Source organism: Phyllobates terribilis, unplaced genomic scaffold (genome assembly GCF_046119375.1).
Source record: "Phyllobates terribilis strain yellow unplaced genomic scaffold, ASM4611937v1 Scaffold_5__5_contigs__length_657084704, whole genome shotgun sequence".
NCBI lineage: Eukaryota > Metazoa > Chordata > Amphibia > Anura > Dendrobatidae > Phyllobates > Phyllobates terribilis.
Genome location: NW_027362765.1, coordinates 323,351,568 through 323,371,573, shown reverse-complemented (window position 1 = coordinate 323,371,573; position 20,006 = coordinate 323,351,568). Strand labels below are relative to the sequence as shown.

At 53.4% G+C, this 20,006-nt stretch overlaps 1 protein-coding gene across 1 annotated transcript in view; it reads right to left on the bottom strand.

Annotated features, from left to right (window-relative positions):
* Nucleotides 1–17,120, bottom strand: part of LOC141273133 (uncharacterized) — a 76,123-nt gene extending 59,003 nt beyond the window's left edge. Inside the window, exon 1 of the mRNA XM_073684574.1 lies at nt 17,034–17,120. The gene's annotated coding sequence lies outside the window, so the exon portion shown is untranslated. The remainder of the gene's footprint in view (nt 1–17,033) is intronic.
* Between the last annotated feature and the right edge of the window lie 2,886 nt (nt 17,121–20,006).

Genomic DNA, 20,006 nt, shown 5'->3' with positions numbered 1-20,006 from the left:
ACATCTAACACACTAAGGATAGACCAGGATACAGCGCTACAGCCGGTGAGGAGCTGCACAGTGATGGACCAACAAGCCAAGTCAGGAGGGAAATAGCCACATCTAACACACTAAGGCTAGACCAGGATACAGCGCTACAGCCGGTGAAGAGCTGCACAGTGATGAACCAACAACCAAGTCAGGAGGGAAGTAGCCACATCTAACACACTAAGGCTAGACCAGGATACAGCGGTACAGCCGGTGAGGAGCTGCACAGTGATGGACCAACAAGCCAAGTCAGGAGGGAAGTAGCCACATCTAACACACTAAGGCTAGACCAGGATAAAGCGCTAAAGCTGGTGAGGAGCTGCACAGTGATGGACCAACAAGCCAAGTCAGAAGGGAAGTAGCCACATCTAAAACACTAAGGCTAGACCAGGATACAGCGCTACAGCCGGTGAGGAGCTGCACAGTGATGGACCAACAAGCCAAGTCAGGAGGGAAGTAACCACATCTAGCACACTAAGGAGAGACAAGGATACAGCGCTACCGCCGGTGAGGAGCTGCACAGTGATGGACCAACAAGCCAAGTCAGGAGGGAAGTAGCCACATCTAACACAATAAGGATAGACCAGGATACAGCGCTACAGCCGGTGAGGAGCTGCACAGTGATGGACCAACAAGCCAAGTCAGGAGGGAAGTAGCCACATCTAACACTAAGGCTAGACCAGGATACAACGCTACAGCCGGTGAGGAGCTGCACAGTGATGGACTAACAAGCCAAGTCAGGAGGGAAGTAGCCACATCTAACACACTAAGGATAGACCAGGATACAGAACTACAGCCGGTGAGGAGCTGCACAGTGATGGACCAACAAGCCAAGTCAGGAGGGAAGTAGCCACATCTAACACACTAAGGCTAGACCAGGATACAGCGCTACAGCCGGTGAGGAGCTGCACAGTGATGGACCAACAAGCCAAGTCAGGAGGGAAGTAGCCACATCTCAAACACTAAGGCTAGAACAGGATACAGCGCTACAGCCGGTGAGGAGCTGCACAGTGATGGACCAACAAGCCAAGTCAGGAGGGAAGTAGCCACATATCAAACACTAAGGCTAGAACAGGATACAGCGCTACAGCCGGTGAGGAGCTGCACAGTGATGGACCAACAAGCCAAGTCAGGAGGGAAGTAGCCACATCCAACACACTAAGGCTAGACCAGGATACAGCGCTACAGCCGGTGAGGAGCTGCACAGTGATGGACCAACAAGCCAAGTCAGGAGGGAAGTAGCCACATCTCAAACACTAAGGCTAGAACAGGATACAGCGCTACAGCCGGTGAGGAGCTGCACAGTGATGGACCAACAAGCCAAGTCAGGAGGGAAGTAGCCACATCTAACACACTAAGGATAGACCAGGATAAAGCGCTACAGCCGGTGAGGAGCTGCACAGTGATGGACCAACAAGCCAAGTCAGGAGGGAAGTAGCCACATCTAACACACTAAGGCTAGACCAGGATACAGCGCTACAGCCGGTGAGGAGCTGCACAGTGATGGACCAACAAGCCAAGTCAGGAGGGAAGTAGCCACATCTCAAACACCAATGCTAGAACAGGATACAGCGCTACAGCCGGTGAGGAGCTGCACAGTGATGGACCAACAAACCAAGTCAGGAGGGAAGTAGCCACATCTAACACACTAAGGCTAGACCAGGATAAAGCGCTACAGACGGTAAGGAGCTGTACAGTGATGGACTAACAAGCCAAGTCAGGAGGGAAGTAGCCACATATAACACACTAAGGCTAGAAAAGGATACAGCGCTACAGCCGGTGAGGAACTGCACAGTGATGGCCCAACAAGCCAAGTCAGGAGGGAAGTAGCCACATCTAACACACTAAAGCTAGACCAGGATACAGCCGGTGAGGAGCTGCACAGTGATGGACCAACAAGCCAAGTCAGGAGGGAAGTAGCCACATCTCAAACACTAAGGCTAGACCAGGATACAGCGCTACAGCCGGTGAGGAGCTGCACAGTGATGGACCAACAAGCCAAGTCAGGAGGGAAGTAGCCACATCTAACACACTAAGGCTAGACCAGGATACAGCCGGTGAAGAGCTGCACAGTGATGGACCAACAAGCAAAGTCAGGAGGGTAGTAGCCACATCTAACACACTAAGGCTAGACAAGGATACAGCGCTACAGCCGGTGAGGAGCTGCACAGTTATGGACCAACAAGCCAAGTCAGGAGAGAAGTAGCCACATCTAACACACTAAGGCTAGACCAGGATACAGCGCTAGAGCCGGTGAGGAGCTGCACAGTGATGGACCAACAAGCTAAGTCAGGAGGGAAGTAGCCACATCTAACACACTAAGGCTAGAAAAGGATACAGCGCTACAGCCGGTGAGGAACTGCACAGTGATGGACAAACAAGCCAAGTCAGGAGGGAAGTAGCCACATCTAACACACTAAGGCTAGACCAGGATACAGCGCTACAGCCGGTGAGGGGCTGCACAGTGATGGACCAACAATCCAAGTCAGGAGGGAAGTAGCCACATCTAACACACTAAGGCTAGACCAGGATACAGAACTACAGCCGGTGAGGAGCTGCACAGTGAAGGACCAACAAACCAAGTCAGGAGGGAAGTAGCCACATCTAACACACTAAGGCTAGACCAGGATACAGCGCTACAGCCGGTGAGGAGCTGCACAGTGATGGACCAACAAGCCAAGTCAGGAGGAAAATAGCCACATCTAACACACTAAGGCTAGACCAGGATACAGCGCTACAGCCGGTGAGGAGCTGCACAGTGATGGACCAAGAAGCCAAGTCAGGAGGGAAGTAGCCACATCTAACACACTAAGGCTAGACCAGGATACAGCGCTACAGCCGGTGAGGAGCTGCACAGTGATGGACCAACAAGCCAAGTCAGGAGGGAAGTAGCCACATCTAACACACTAAGGCTAGACCAGGATACAGCGCTACAGCCGGTGAGGAGCTGCACAGCGATGGACCAACAAGCCAAGTCAGGAGGGAAGTAGCCACATTTAACACACTAAGGATAGACCAGGATACAGCGCTACAGCCGGTGAGGAGCTGCACAGCGATGGACCAACAAGCCAAGTCAGGAGGGAAGTAGCCACATTTAACACACTAAGGATAGACCAGGATACAGCGCTACAGCCGGTGAGGAGCTGCACAGCGATGGACCAACAAGCCAAGTCAGGAGGGAAGTAGCCACATTTAACACACTAAGGATAGACCAGGATACAGCGCTACAGCCGGTGAGGAGCTGCACAGCGATGGACCAACAAGCCAGGTCAGGAGGGAAGTAGCCACATCTAACACACTAAGGCTAGACCAGGATACAGCGCTACAGCCGGTGAGGAGCTGCACAGCGATGGACCAACAAGCCAAGTCAGGAGGGAAGTAGCCACATCTAACACACTAAGGCTAGACCAGGATACAGCGCTACAGCCGGTGAGGAGCTGCACAGCGATGGACCAACAAGCCAAGTCAGGAGGGAAGTAGCCACATCTAACACACTAAGGCTAGACCAGGATACAGCACTACAGCCGGTGAGGAGCTGCACAGCGATGGACCAACAAGCCAAGTCAGGAGGGAAGTAGCCACATCTAACACACTAAGGCTAGACCAGGATACAGCGCTACAGCCGGTGAGGAGCTGCACAGCGATGGACCAACAAGCCAAGTCAGGAGGGAAGTAGCCACATCTAACACACTAAGGCTAGACCAGGATACAGCGCTACAGCCGGTGAGGAGCTGCACAGCGATGGACCAACAAGCCAAGTCAGGAGGGAAGTAGCCACATCTAACACACTAAGGCTAGACCAGGATACAGCGCTACAGCCGGTGAGGAGCTGCACAGCGATGGACCAACAAGCCAAGTCAGGAGGGAAGTAGCCACATCTAACACACTAAGGCTAGACCAGGATACAGCGCTACAGCCGGTGAGGAGCTGCACAGCGATGGACCAACAAGCCAAGTCAGGAGGGAAGTAGCCACATCTAACACACTAAGGCTAGACCAGGATACAGCACTACAGCCGGTGAGGAGCTGCACAGCGATGGACCAACAAGCCAAGTCAGGAGGGAAGTAGCCACATCTAACACACTAAGGCTAGACCAGGATACAGCGCTACAGCCAGTGAGGAGCCGCACAATGATGGACCAACAAGCCAAGTCAGGAGGGAAGTAGCCACATCTAACACACTAAGGCTAGACCAGGATACAGCTCTACAGCCGGTGAGGAGCTGCACAGTGATGGACCAATAAGCCAAGTCAGGAGGGAAGTAGCCACATCTAACACACTAAGGCTAGACGAGGATACAGCTCTACAGCCGGTGAGGAGCTGCACAGTGATGGACCAACAAGCCAAGTCAGGAGGGAAGTAGCCACATCTAACACACTAAGGCTAGACCAAGATACAGCTCTACAGCCGGTGAGGAGCTGCACAGTGATGGACCAACAAGCCAAGTCAGGAGGGAAGTAGCCACATCTAACACACTAAGGCTAGACCAGGATACAGCGCTACAGCCGGTGAGGAGCTGCACAGTGATGGACCAACAAGCCAAGTCAGGAGGGAAGTAGCCACATCTAACACACTAAGGCTAGACCAGGATACAGCGCTACAGCCGGTGAGGAGCTGCACAGTGATGGACCAACAAGCCAAGTCAGGAGGGAAGTAGCCACATCTAACACACTAAGGCTAGACCAGGATACAGCGCTACAGCCGGTGAGGAGCTGCACAGTGATGGACCAACAAACCAAGTCAGGAGGGAAGTAGCCACATCTAACACACTAAGGAAAGACCAGGATACAGCGCTACAGCCGGTGAGGAGCTGCACAGTGATGGACCTACAAGCCAAGTCAGGAGGGAAGTAGCCACATCTAACACACTAAGGCTAGACCAGGATACAGCGCTACAGCCGGTGAGGAGCTGCACAGTGATGGACCAACAAGCCAAGTCAGGAGGGAAGTAGCCACATCTAACACACTAAGGCTAGACGAGAATACAGCGCTACAGCCGGCGAGGAGCTGCACAGTGATGGAACAACAAGCCAAGTCAGGAGGGAAGTAGCCACATCTAACACACTAAGGATAGACCAGGATACAGCGCTACAGCCGGTGAGGAACTGCACAGTGATGAACCAACAAGCCAAGTCAGGAGGGAAGTAGCCACATCTAACACACTAAGGCTAGACCAGGATACAGCGCTACAGCCGGTGAGGAGCTGCACAGTGATGGACCAACAAGCCAAGTCAGGAGGGAAGTAGCCACTTCTAACACACTAAGGCTAGACCAGGATACAGCGCTACAGCCGGTGAGGAGCTGCACAGTGATGGACCAACAAGCCAAGTCAGGAGGAAAGTAGCCACATCTAACACACTAAGGATAGACCAGGATACAGCGCTACAGCCGGTGAGGAGCTGCACAGTGATGGACCAACAAGCCAAGTCAGGAGGGAAGTAGCCACATCTAACACACTAAGGCTAGACGAGAATACAGCACTACAGCCGGCGAGGAGCTGCACAGTGATGGACCAACAAGCCAAGTCAGGAGGGAAGTAGCCACATCTAACACACTAAGGATAGACCAGGATACAGCGCTACAGCCGGTGAGGAACTGCACAGTGAAGAACCAACAAGCCAAGTCAGGAGGGAAGTAGCCACATCTAACACACTAAGGCTAGACCAGGATACAGCGCTACAGCCGGTGAGGAGCTGCACAGTGATGGACCAACAAGCCAAGTCAGGAGGGAAGTAGCCACATCTAACACACTAAGGCTAGACCAGGATACAGCGCTACAGCCGGTGAGGAGCTGCACAGTGATGGACCAACAAGCCAAGTCAAGAGGGAAGTAGCCACATCTAACACACTAAGGCTAGACCAGGATACAGCGCTACAGCCGGTGAGGAGCTGCACAGTGATGGACCAACAAGCCAAGTCAGGAGGGAAGTAGCCACATCTAACACACTAAGGCTAGAAGAGAATACAGCGCTACAGCCGGCGAGGAGCTGCACAGTGATGGACCAACAAGCCAAGTCAGGAGGGAAGTAGCCACATCTAACACACTAAGGATAGACTAGGATACAGCGCTACAGCTGGTGAGGAACTGCACAGTGATGAACCAACAAGCCAAGTCAGGAGGGAAGTAGCCACATCTAACACACTAAGGCTAGACCAGGATACAGCGCTACAGCCGGTGAGGAGCTGCACAGTGATGGACCAACAAGCCAAGTCAGGAGGGAAGTAGCCACTTCTAACACACTAAGGCTAGACCAGGATACAGCGCTACAGCCGGTGAGGAGCTGCACAGTGATGGACCAACAAGCCAAGTCAGGAGGAAAGTAGCCACATCTAACACACTAAGGCTAGACCAGGATACAGCGCTACAGCCGGTGAGGAGCTGCACAGTGATGGACCAACAAACCAAGTCAGGAGGGAAGTAGCCACATCTAACACACTAAGGATAGACCAGGATACAGCGCTACAGCCGGTGAGGAGCTGCACAGTGATGGACCAACAAGCCAAGTCAGGAGGGAAGTAGCCACATCTAACACACTAAGGCTAGACGAGAATACAGCGCTACAGCCGGCGAGGAGCTGCACAGTGATGGACCAACAAGCCAAGTCAGGAGGGAAGTAGCCACATCTAACACACTAAGGCTAGACCAGGATACAGCGCTACAGCCGGTGAAGAGCTGCACAGTGATGGACCAACAAGCCAAGTCAAGAGGGAAGTAGCCACATCTAACACACTAAGGCTAGACCAGGATACAGCGCTACAGCCGGTGAGGAGCTGCACAGTGATGGACCAACAAGCCAAGTTAGGAGGGAAGTAGCCACATCTAACACACTAAGGCTAGACCAGGATACAGCGCTACAGCCGGTGAGGAGCTGCACAGTGATGGACCAACAAGCCAAGTCAGGAGGGAAGTAGCCACATCTAACACACTAAGGCTAGACCAGGATACAGCGCTACAGCCGGTGAGGAGCTGCATAGTGATGGACCAACAAGCCAAGTCAGGAGGGAAGTAGCCACATCTAACACACTAAGACTAGACCAGGATACAGCGCTACAGCCGGCGAGGAGCTGCACAGCGATGGACCAACAAGCCAAGTCAAGAGGGAAGTAGCCACATCTAACACACTAAGGCTAGACCAGGATACAGCGCTACAGAGGGTGAGGAGCTGCACAGTGATGGACCAACAAGCCAAGTCAGGAGGGAAGTAGCCACATCTAACACACTAAGGCTAGACCAGGATACAGCGCTACAGCCGGTGAGGAGCTGCATAGTGAAGGACCAACAAGCCAAGTCAGGAGGGAAGTAGCCACATCTAACACACTAAGGCTAGACCAGGATACAGCGCTACATCCGGCGAGGAACTGCACAGCGATGGACCAACAAGCCAAGTCAGGAGGGAAGTAGCCACATCTAACACACTAAGGCTAGACCAGGATACAGCGCTACAGCCGGCGAGGAGCTGCACAGTGATGGACCAACAAGCCAAGTCAGGAGGGAAGTAGCCACATCTAACACACTAAGGCTAGACCAGGATACAGCGCTACAGCCGGTGAGGAGCTGCACAGTTATGGACCAACAAGCCAAGTCAGGAGGGTAGTAGCCACATCTAACACACTAAGGCTAGACCAGGATACAGCGCTACAGCCGGTGAGGAGCTGCACAGTGATGGACCAACAAGCCAAGTCAGGAGGGAAGTAGCCACATCTAACACACTAAGGCTAGACCAGGATACAGCGCTACAGCCGGCGAGGAGCTGCACAGCGATGGACCAACAAGCCAAGTCAAGAGGGAAGTAGCCACATCTAACACACTAAGGCTAGACTAGGATACAGCGCTACAGTCGGTGAGGAGCTGCACAGTGATGGACCAACAAGCCAAGTCAGGAGGGAAGTAGCCACATCTAACACACTAAGGCTAGACCAGGATACAGCGCTACAGCCGGTGAGGAGCTGCATAGTGATGGACCAACAAGCCAAGTCAGGAGGGAAGTAGCCACATCTAACACACTAAGGCTAGACCAGGATACAGCGCTACAGCCGGCGAGGAGCTGCACAGCGATGGACCAACAAGCCAAGTCAAGAGGGAAGTAGCCACATCTAACACACTAAGGCTAGACCAGGATACAGCGCTACAGCCGGTGAGGAGCTGCACAGTGATGGACCAACAAGCCAAGTCAGGAGGGAAGTAGCCACATCTAACACACTAAGGCTAGACCAGGATACAGCGCTACAGCCGGTGAGGAGCTGCACAGTGAAGGACAAACAAGCCAAGTCAAGAGGGAAGTAGCCACATCTAACACACTAAGGCTAGACCAGGATACAGCGCTACAGAGGGTGAGGAGCTGCACAGTGATGGACCAACAAGCCAAGTCAGGAGGGAAGTAGCCACATCTAACACACTAAGACTAGACCAGGATACAGCGCTACAGCCGGTGAGGAGCTGCACAGTGATGGACCAACAAGCCAAGTCAAGAGGGAAGTAGCCACATCTAACACACTAAGGCTAGACCAGGATACAGCGCTACAGAGGGTGAGGAGCTGCACAGTGATGGACCAACAAGCCAAGTCAGGAGGGAAGTAGCCACATCTAACACACTAAGACTAGACCAGGATACAGCGCTACAGCCGGTGAGGAGCTGCATAGTGATGGACCAACAAGCCAAGTCAGGAGGGAAGTAGCCACATCTAACACACTAAGGCTAGACCAGGATACAGCGCTACAGCCGGTGAGGAGCTGCATAGTGATGGACCAACAAGCCAAGTCAGGAGGGAAGTAGCCACATCTAACACACTAAGGCTAGACCAGGATACAGCGCTACATCCGGCGAGGAGCTGCACAGCGATGGACCAACAAGCCAAGTCAGGAGGGAAGTAGCCACATCTAACACACTAAGGCTAGACCAGGATACAGCGCTACAGCCGGCGAGGAGCTGCACAGCGATGGACCAACAAGCCAAGTCAGGAGGGAAGTAGCCACATCTAACACACTAAGGCTAGACCAGGATACAGCGCTACATCCGGCGAGGAGCTGCACAGCGATGGACCAACAAGCCAAGTCAGGAGGGAAGTAGCCACATCTAACACACTAAGGCTAGACCAGGATACAGCGCTACAGCCGGCGAGGAGCTGCACAGTGATGGACCAACAAGCCAAGTCAGGAGGGAAGTAGCCACATCTAACACACTAAGGCTAGACCAGGATACAGCGCTACAGCCGGTGAGGAGCTGCACAGTTATGGACCAACAAGCCAAGTCAGGAGGGTAGTAGCCACATCTAACACACTAAGGCTAGACCAGGATACAGCGCTACAGCCGGTGAGGAGCTGCACAGTGATGGACCAACAAGCCAAGTCAGGAGGGAAGTAGCCACATCTAACACACTAAGGCTAGACCAGGATACAGCGCTACAGCCGGTGAGGAGCTGCACAGTGAAGGACAAACAACCAAGTCAGGAGGGAAGTAGCCACATCTAACACACTAAGGCTAGACCAGGATACAGCGCTACATCCGGCGAGGAGCTGCACAGCGATGGACCAACAAGCCAAGTCAGGAGGGAAGTAGCCACATCTAACACACTAAGGCTAGACCAGGATACAGCGCTACAGCCGGCGAGGAGCTGCACAGTGATGGACCAACAAGCCAAGTCAGGAGGGAAGTAGCCACATCTAACACACTAAGGCTAGACCAGGATACAGCGCTACAGCCGGTGAGGAGCTGCACAGTTATGGACCAACAAGCCAAGTCAGGAGGGTAGTAGCCACATCTAACACACTAAGGCTAGACCAGGATACAGCGCTACAGCCGGTGAGGAGCTGCACAGTGATGGACCAACAAGCCAAGTCAGGAGGGAAGTAGCCACATCTAACACACTAAGGCTAGACCAGGATACAGCGCTACAGCCGGTGAGGAGCTGCATAGTGATGGACCAACAAGCCAAGTCAGGAGGGAAGTAGCCACATCTAACACACTAAGGCTAGACCAGGATACAGCGCTACAGCCGGCGAGGAGCTGCACAGCGATGGACCAACAAGCCAAGTCAAGAGGGAAGTAGCCACATCTAACACACTAAGGCTAGACCAGGATACAGCGCTACAGCCGGTGAGGAGCTGCACAGTGATGGACCAACAAGCCAAGTCAGGAGGGAAGTAGCCACATCTAACACACTAAGGCTAGACCAGGATACAGCGCTACAGCCGGTGAGGAGCTGCACAGTGAAGGACAAACAACCAAGTCAGAAGGGAAGTAGCCACATCTAACACACTAAGGCTAGACCAGGATACAGCGCTACATCCGGCGAGGAGCTGCACAGCGATGGACCAACAAGCCAAGTCAGGAGGGAAGTAGCCACATCTAACACACTAAGGCTAGACCAGGATACAGCGCTACAGCCGGCGAGGAGCTGCACAGTGATGGACCAACAAGCCAAGTCAGGAGGGAAGTAGCCACATCTAACACACTAAGGCTAGACCAGGATACAGCGCTACAGCCGGTGAGGAGCTGCATAGTGATGGACCAACAAGCCAAGTCAGGAGGGAAGTAGCCACATCTAACACACTAAGGCTAGACCAGGATACAGCGCTACAGCCGGCGAGGAGCTGCACAGCGATGGACCAACAAGCCAAGTCAAGAGGGAAGTAGCCACATCTAACACACTAAGGCTAGACCAGGATACAGCGCTACAGCCGGTGAGGAGCTGCACAGTGATGGACCAACAAGCCAAGTCAGGAGGGAAGTAGCCACATCTAACACACTAAGGCTAGACCAGGATACAGCGCTACAGCCGGTGAGGAGCTGCATAGTGATGGACCAACAAGCCAAGTCAGGAGGGAAGTAGCCACATCTAACACACTAAGGCTAGACCAGGATACAGCGCTACAGCCGGCGAGGAGCTGCACAGCGATGGACCAACAAGCCAAGTCAAGAGGGAAGTAGCCACATCTAACACACTAAGGCTAGACCAGGATACAGCGCTACAGCCGGTGAGGAGCTGCACAGTGATGGACCAACAAGCCAAGTCAGGAGGGAAGTAGCCACATCTAACACACTAAGGCTAGACCAGGATACAGCGCTACAGCCGGTGAGGAGCTGCACAGTGAAGGACAAACAACCAAGTCAGGAGGGAAGTAGCCACATCTAACACACTAAGGCTAGACCAGGATACAGAGCTACATCCGGCGAGGAGCTGCACAGCGATGGACCAACAAGCCAAGTCAGGAGGGAAGTAGCCACATCTAACACACTAAGGCTAGACCAGGATACAGCGCTACAGCCGGTGAGGAGCTGCACAGTTATGGACCAACAAGCCAAGTCAGGAGGGAAGTAGCCACATCTAACACACTAAGGCTAGACCAGGATACAGAGCTACATCCGGCGAGGAGCTGCACAGCGATGGACCAACAAGCCAAGTCAGGAGGGAAGTAGCCACATCTAACACACTAAGGCTAGACCAGGATACAGCGCTACAGCCGGTGAGGAGCTGCACAGTTATGGACCAACAAGCCAAGTCAGGAGGGAAGTAGCCACATCTAACACACTAAGGCTAGACCAGGATACAGCGCTACAGCCGGTGAGGAGCTGCACAGTGATGGACCAACAAGCCAAGTCAGGAGGGAAGTAGCCACATCTAACACACTAAGGCTAGACCAGGATACAGCGCTACAGCCGGTGAGGAGCTGCATAGTGATGGACCAACAAGCCAAGTCAGGAGGGAAGTAGCCACATCTAACACACTAAGACTAGACCAGGATACAGCGCTACAGCCGGCGAGGAGCTGCACAGCGATGGACCAACAAGCCAAGTCAGGAGGGAAGTAGCCACATCTAACACACTAAGGCTAGACCAGGATACAGCGCTACATCCGGCGAGGAGCTGCACAGCGATGGACCAACAAGCCAAGTCAGGAGGGAAGTAGCCACATCTAACACACTAAGGCTAGACCAGGATACAGCGCTACAGCCGGCGAGGAGCTGCACAGTGATGGACCAACAAGCCAAGTCAGGAGGGAAGTAGCCACATCTAACACACTAAGGCTAGACCAGGATACAGCGCTACAGCCGGTGAGGAGCTGCACAGTTATGGACCAACAAGCCAAGTCAGGAGGGTAGTAGCCACATCTAACACACTAAGGCTAGACCAGGATACAGCGCTACAGCCGGCGAGGAGCTGCACAGCGATGGACCAACAAGCCAAGTCAAGAGGGAAGTAGCCACATCTAACACACTAAGGCTAGACCAGGATACAGCGCTACAGCCGGTGAGGAGCTGCACAGTGATGGACCAACAAGCCAAGTCAGGAGGGAAGTAGCCACATCTAACACACTAAGGCTAGACCAGGATACAGCGCTACAGCCGGTGAGGAGCTGCATAGTGATGGACCAACAAGCCAAGTCAGGAGGGAAGTAGCCACATCTAACACACTAAGGCTAGACCAGGATACAGCGCTACAGCCGGCGAGGAGCTGCACAGCGATGGACCAACAAGCCAAGTCAAGAGGGAAGTAGCCACATCTAACACACTAAGGCTAGACCAGGATACAGCGCTACAGCCGGTGAGGAGCTGCACAGTGATGGACAAACAAGCCAAGTCAAGAGGGAAGTAGCCACATCTAACACACTAAGGCTAGACCAGGATACAGCGCTACAGAGGGTGAGGAGCTGCACAGTGATGGACCAACAAGCCAAGTCAGGAGGGAAGTAGCCACATCTAACACACTAAGACTAGACCAGGATACAGCGCTACAGCCGGTGAGGAGCTGCATAGTGATGGACCAACAAGCCAAGTCAGGAGGGAAGTAGCCACATCTAACACACTAAGGCTAGACCAGGATACAGCGCTACAGCCGGTGAGGAGCTGCACAGTGATGGACCAACAAGCCAAGTCAGGAGGGAAGTAGCCACATCTAACACACTAAGGCTAGACCAGGATACAGCGCTACAGCCGGCGAGGAGCTGCATAGTGATGGACCAACAAGCCAAGTCAGGAGGGAAGTAGCCACATCTAACACACTAAGGCTAGACCAGGATACAGCGCTACAGCCGGCGAGGAGCTGCACAGCGATGGACCAACAAGCCAAGTCAAGAGGGAAGTAGCCACATCTAACACACTAAGGCTAGACCAGGATACAGCGCTACAGCCGGTGAGGAGCTGCACAGTGATGGACCAACAAGCCAAGTCAGGAGGGAAGTAGCCACATCTAACACACTAAGGCTAGACCAGGATACAGCGCTACAGCCGGTGAGGAGCTGCACAGTGAAGGACAAACAACCAAGTCAGAAGGGAAGTAGCCACATCTAACACACTAAGGCTAGACCAGGATACAGCGCTACATCCGGCGAGGAGCTGCACAGCGATGGACCAACAAGCCAAGTCAGGAGGGAAGTAGCCACATCTAACACACTAAGGCTAGACTAGGATACAGCGCTACAGCCGGCGAGGAGCTGCACAGTGATGGACCAACAAGCCAAGTCAGGAGGGTAGTAGCCACATCTAACACACTAAGGCTAGACCAGGATACAGCGCTACAGCCGGTGAGGAGCTGCACAGTTATGGACCAACAAGCCAAGTCAGGAGGGTAGTAGCCACATCTAACACACTAAGGCTAGACCAGGATACAGCGCTACATCCGGTGAGGAGCTGCACAGTGATGGACCAACAAGCCAAGTCAGGAGGGAAGTAGCCACATCTAACACACTAAGGCTAGACCAGGATACAGCGCTACAGCCGGTGAGGAGCTGCACAGTGATGGACCAACAAGCCAAGTCAGGAGGGAAGTAGCCACATCTAACACACTAAGGCTAGACCAGGATACAGCGCTACAGCCGGTGAGGAGCTGCATAGTGATGGACCAACAAGCCAAGTCAGGAGGGAAGTAGCCACATCTAACACACTAAGGCTAGACCAGGATACAGCGCTACAGCCGGCGAGGAGCTGCACAGCGATGGACCAACAAGCCAAGTCAAGAGGGAAGTAGCCACATCTAACACACTAAGGCTAGACCAGGATACAGCGCTACAGCCGGTGAGGAGCTGCACAGTGATGGACCAACAAGCCAAGTCAGGAGGGAAGTAGCCACATCTAACACACTAAGGCTAGACCAGGATACAGCGCTACAGCCGGCGAGGAGCTGCACAGCGATGGACCAACAAGCCAAGTCAAGAGGGAAGTAGCCACATCTAACACACTAAGGCTAGACCAGGATACAGCGCTACAGCCGGTGAGGAGCTGCACAGTGATGGACCAACAAGCCAAGTCAGGAGGGAAGTAGCCACATCTAACACACTAAGGCTAGACCTGGATACAGCGCTACAGCCGGTGAGGAGCTGCACAGTGAAGGACAAACAAGCCAAGTCAAGAGGGAAGTAGCCACATCTAACACACTAAGGCTAGATCAGGATACAGCGCTACAGAGGGTGAGGAGCTGCACAGTGATGGACCAACAAGCCAAGTCAGGAGGGTAGTAGCCACATCTAACACACTAAGACTAGACCAGGATACAGCGCTACAGCCGGTGAGGAGCTGCATAGTGATGGACCAACAAGCCAAGTCAGGAGGGAAGTAGCCACATCTAACACACTAAGGCTAGACCAGGATACAGCGCTACAGCCGGTGAGGAGCTGCACAGTGATGGACCAACAAGCCAAGTCAGGAGGGAAGTAGCCACATCTAACACACTAAGGCTAGACCAGGATACAGCGCTACAGCCGGTGAGGAGCTGCATAGTGATGGACCAACAAGCCAAGTCAGGAGGGAAGTAGCCACATCTAACACACTAAGGATAGACCAGGATACAGCGCTACAGCCGGCGAGGAGCTGCACAGCGATGGACCAACAAGCCAAGTCAAGAGGGAAGTAGCCACATCTAACACACTAAGGCTAGACCAGGATACAGCGCTACAGCCGGTGAGGAGCTGCATAGTGATGGACCAACAAGCCAAGTCAGGAGGGAAGTAGCCACATCTAACACACTAAGGCTAGACCAGGATACAGCGCTACAGCCGGTGAGGAGCTGCACAGTGAAGGACAAACAACCAAGTCAGGAGGGAAGTAGCCACATCTAACACACTAAGGCTAGACCAGGATACAGCGCTACATCCGGCGAGGAGCTGCACAGCGATGGACCAACAAGCCAAGTCAGGAGGGAAGTAGCCACATCTAACACACTAAGGCTAGACCAGGATACAGCGCTACAGCCGGCGAGGAGCTGCACAGTGATGGACCAACAAGCCAAGTCAGGAGGGAAGTAGCCACATCTAACACACTAAGGCTAGACCAGGATACAGCGCTACAGCCGGTGAGGAGCTGCACAGTGATGGAAAAACAAGCCAAGTCAGGAGGGAAGTAGCCACATCTAACACACTAAGGCTAGACCAGGATACAGCGCTACAGGCGGTGAGGAGCTGCACAGTGTTGGACCAACAAGCCAAGACAGGAGGGAAGTAGCCACAACTAACACACTAAGGATAGACCAGGATACAGCACTACAGCCAGTGAGGAGCTGTACAGTGCTGGACCAACAAGCCAAGTCAGGAGGGAAGTAGCCACATCTAACACACTAAGGCTAGACCAGGATACAGCGCAACAGCCGGTGAGGAGCTGCACAGTGATGGACCAACAAGCCAAGTCAGGAGGGAAGTAGCCACATCTAACACACTAAGGCTAGACCAGGATACAGCGCTACAGCCGGTGAGGAGCTGCACAGTGATGGACCAACAAGCCAAGTCAGGAGGGAAGTAGCCACATCTAACACACTAAGGCTAGACCAGGATACAGCGCTACAGCCGGTGAGGAGCTGCAGAGTGATGGACCAACAAGCCAAGTCAGGAGGGAAGTAGCCACATCTAACACACTAAGGCTAGACCAGGATACAGAGCTACAGAGGGTGAGGAGCTGCACAGTGATGGACCAACAAGCCAAGTCAGGAGGGAAGTAGCCACATCTAACACACTAAGGCTAGACCAGGATACAGAGCTACAGAGGGTGAGGAGCTGCACAGTGATGGACCAACAAGCCAAGTCAGGAGGGAAGTAGCCACAACTAACACACTAAGGCTAGACCAGGATACAGCGCTACAGCCGGTGAGGAGCTGCACAGTGATGGACCAACAAGCAAAGTCAGGAGGGAAGTAGCCACATCTAACACACTAAGGCTAGACCAGGATACAGCGCTACAGAGGGTGAGGAGCTGCACAGTGATGGACCAACAAGCCAAGTCAGGAGGGAAGTAGCCACATCTAACACACTAAGGCTAGACCAGGATACAGAGCTACAGAGGGTGAGGAGCTGCACAGTGATGGACCAACAAGCCAAGTCAGGAGGGAAGTAGCCACAACTAACACACTAAGGCTAGACCAGGATACAGCGCTACAGCCGGTGAGGAGCTGCACAGTGATGGACCAACAAGCCAAGTCAGGAGGGAAGTAGCCACATCTAACACACTAAGGCTAGACCAGGATACAGCGCTACAGAGGGTGAGGAGCTGCACAGTGATGGACCAACAAGCCAAGTCAGGAGGGAAGTAGCCACATCTAACACACTAAGGCTAGACCAGGATACAGCACTACAGCCGGTGAGGAGCTGCACAGTGATGGACCAACAAGCCAAGTCAGGAGGGAAGTAGCCACATCTAACACACTAAGGCTAGACCAGGATACAGCGCTACAGAGGGTGAGGAGCTGCACAGTGATGGACCAACAAGCCAAGTCAGGAGGGAAGTAGCCACATCTAACACACTAAGGCTAGACCAGGATACAGCGCTACAGCCGGTGAGGAGCTGCACAGTGATGGACCAACAAGCCAAGTCAGGAGGGAAGTAGCCACATCTAACACACTAAGGCTAGACCAGGATACAGCCGGTGAGGAGCTGCACAGTGATGGACCAACAAGCCAAGTCAGGAGGGAAGTAGCCACATCTAACACACTAAGGCTAGACCAGGATACAGCGCTACAGCCGGTGAGGAGCTGTGTCTCCTGCATGTGACTACAGGGCTGAAGGGGTTAATGCTGAATCTCCACATACCTCCACCTGGAGAGCTGCACACTAGATATGACTGACTTACAGGACCTTTGCCGATGTCACAGTCATGTGATCTGACATATGGATGGGAGGAGTCACGAGGTCACATGATCTATGCAGGACTTTGCTCTACTGGCTGTGATCCGTGTTTGTTGATTTTATGTTTGTGATCAGGATGGATATATATTGGGTGCAGAGCAGAGCCGTGCGTGTAATGTATGTGCAGAGCAGAGCCGTGCGTGTAATGTATGTGCAGAGCAGAGCCGTGCGTGTAATGTATGTGCAGAGCAGAGCCGTGCGTGTAATGTATGTGCAGAGCAGAGCCGTGCGTGTAATGTATGTGCAGAGCCGAGCGTGTAATGTATGTGCAGAGCAGAGCCGTGCGTGTAATGTATGTGCAGAGCCGAGCCGTGCGTGTAATGTATGTGCAGAGCCGAGCCGTGCGTGTAATGTATGTGCAGAGCAGAGCCGTGCGTGTAATATATGTGCAGAGCCGTGCGTGTAATGTATGTGCAGAGCAGAGCCGTGCGTGTAATGTATGTGCAGAGCAGAGCCGTGCGTGTAATGTATGTGCAGAGCAGAGCCGTGCGTGTAATGTATGTGCAGAGCCGAGCGTGTAATGTATGTGCAGAGCCGAGCCGTGCGTGTAATGTATGTGCAGAGCCGAGCCGTGCATGTAATGTATGTGCAGAGCAGAGCGTGTAATGTATGTGCAGAGCCGTGCGTGTAATGTATGTGCAGAGCCGTTCGTGTAATGTATGTGCAGAGCCGTGCGTGTAATGTATGTGCAGAGCCGAGCCGTGCGTGTAATGTATGTGCAGAGCCGAGCCGTGCATGTAATGTATGTGCAGAGCCGAGCCGTGCATGTAATGTATGTGCAGAGCAGAGCCGTGCGTGTAATGTATGTGCAGAGCAGAGCGTGTAATGTATGTGCAGAGCAGAGCGTGTAATGTATGTGCAGAGCCGTGCGTGTAATGTATGTGCAGAGCCGAGCCGTGCGTGTAATGTATGTGCAGAGCCGAGCCGTGCATGTAATGTATGTGCAGAGCCGTGCATGTAATGTATGTGCAGAGCAGAGCCGTGCGTGTAATGTATGTGCAGAGCCGAGCCGTGCGTGTAATGTATGTGCAGAGCCGAGCCGTGCGTGTAATGTATGTGCAGAGCCGAGCCGTGCGTGTAATGTATGTGCAGAGCCGAGCCGTGCGTGTAATGTATGTGCAGAGCCGAGCCGTGCGTGTAATGTATGTGCAGAGCCGAGCCGTGCGTGTAATGTATGTGCAGAGCCGAGCCGTGCGTGTAATGTATGTGCAGAGCCGAGCGTGTAATGTATGTGCAGAGCAGAGCCGTGCGTGTAATGTATGTGCAGAGCCGAGCCGTGCGTGTAATGTATGTGCAGAGCCGAGCCGTGCGTGTAATGTATGTGCAGAGCCGTGCGTGTAATGTATGTGCAGAGCCGAGCCGTGCGTGTAATGTATGTGCAGAGCCGAGCCGTGCGTGTAATGTATGTGCAGAGCCGAGCCGTGCGTGTAATGTATGTGCAGAGCCGTGCGTGTAATGTATGTGCAGAGCAGAGCCGTGCGTGTAATGTATGTGCAGAGCAGAGCCGTGCGTGTAATGTATGTGCAGAGCCGAGCCGTGCGTGTAATGTATGTGCAGAGCCGAGCCGTGCGTGTAATGTATGTGCAGAGCCGAGCCGTGCGTGTAATGTATGTGCAGAGCCGAGCCGTGCGTGTAATGTATGTGCAGAGCCGAGCCGTGCGTGTAATGTATGTGCAGAGCAGAGCCGTGCGTGTAATGTATGTGCAGAGCCGTGCGTGTAATGTATGTGCAGAGCAGAGCCGTGCGTGTAATGTATGTGCAGAGCAGAGCCGTGCGTGTAATGTATGTGCAGAGCAGAGCCGTGCGTGTAATGTATGTGCAGAGCAGAGCCGTGCGTGTAATGTATGTGCAGAGCAGAGCCGTGCGTGTAATGTATGTGCAGAGCCGAGCGTGTAATGTATGTGCAGAGCCGAGCCGTGCGTGTAATGTATGTGCAGAGCCGAGCCGTGCATGTAATGTATGTGCAGAGCCGAGCCGTGCATGTAATGTATGTGCAGAGCCGTGCGTGTAATGTATGTGCAGAGCCGTGCGTGTAATGTATGTGCAGACCAGAGCCGTGCGTGTAATGTATGTGCAGAGCCGAGCCGTGCGTGTAATGTATGTGCAGAGCCGAGCGTGTAATGTATGTGCAGAGCCGAGCCGTGTAATGTATGTGCAGAGCCGAGCCGTGCGTGTAATGTATGTGCAGAGCAGAGCGTGTAATGTATGTGCAGAGCCGAGCCGTGCGTGTAATGTATGTGCAGAGCCGAGCCGTGCGTGTAATGTATGTGCAGAGCCGAGCCGTGCGTGTAATGTATGTGCAGAGCCGAGCGTGTAATGTATGTGCAGAGCCGAGCCGTGCGTGTAATGTATGTGCAGAGCAGAGCCGTGCGTGTAATGTATGTGCAGAGCAGAGCCGTGCGTGTAATGTATGTGCAGAGCAGAGCCGTGCGTGTAATGTATGTGCAGAGCAGAGCCGTGCGTGTAATGTATGTGCAGAGCCGAGCCGTGCGTGTAATGTATGTGCAGAGCCGTGCGTGTAATGTATGTGCAGAGCAGAGCCGTGCGTGTAATGTATGTGCAGAGCCGAGCCGTGCGTGTAATGTATGTGCAGAGCCGAGCCGTGCGTGTAATGTATGTGCAGAGCCGTGCGTGTAATGTATGTGCAGAGCCGAGCCGTGCGTGTAATGTATGTGCAGAGCCGAGCCGTGCGTGTAATGTATGTGCAGAGCCGTGCGTGTAATGTATGTGCAGAGCAGAGCCGTGCGTGTAATGTATGTGCAGAGCAGAGCCGTGCGTGTAATGTATGTGCAGAGCCGAGCCGTGCGTGTAATGTATGTGCAGAGCCGTGCGTGTAATGTATGTGCAGAGCCGTGCGTGTAATGTATGTGCAGAGCC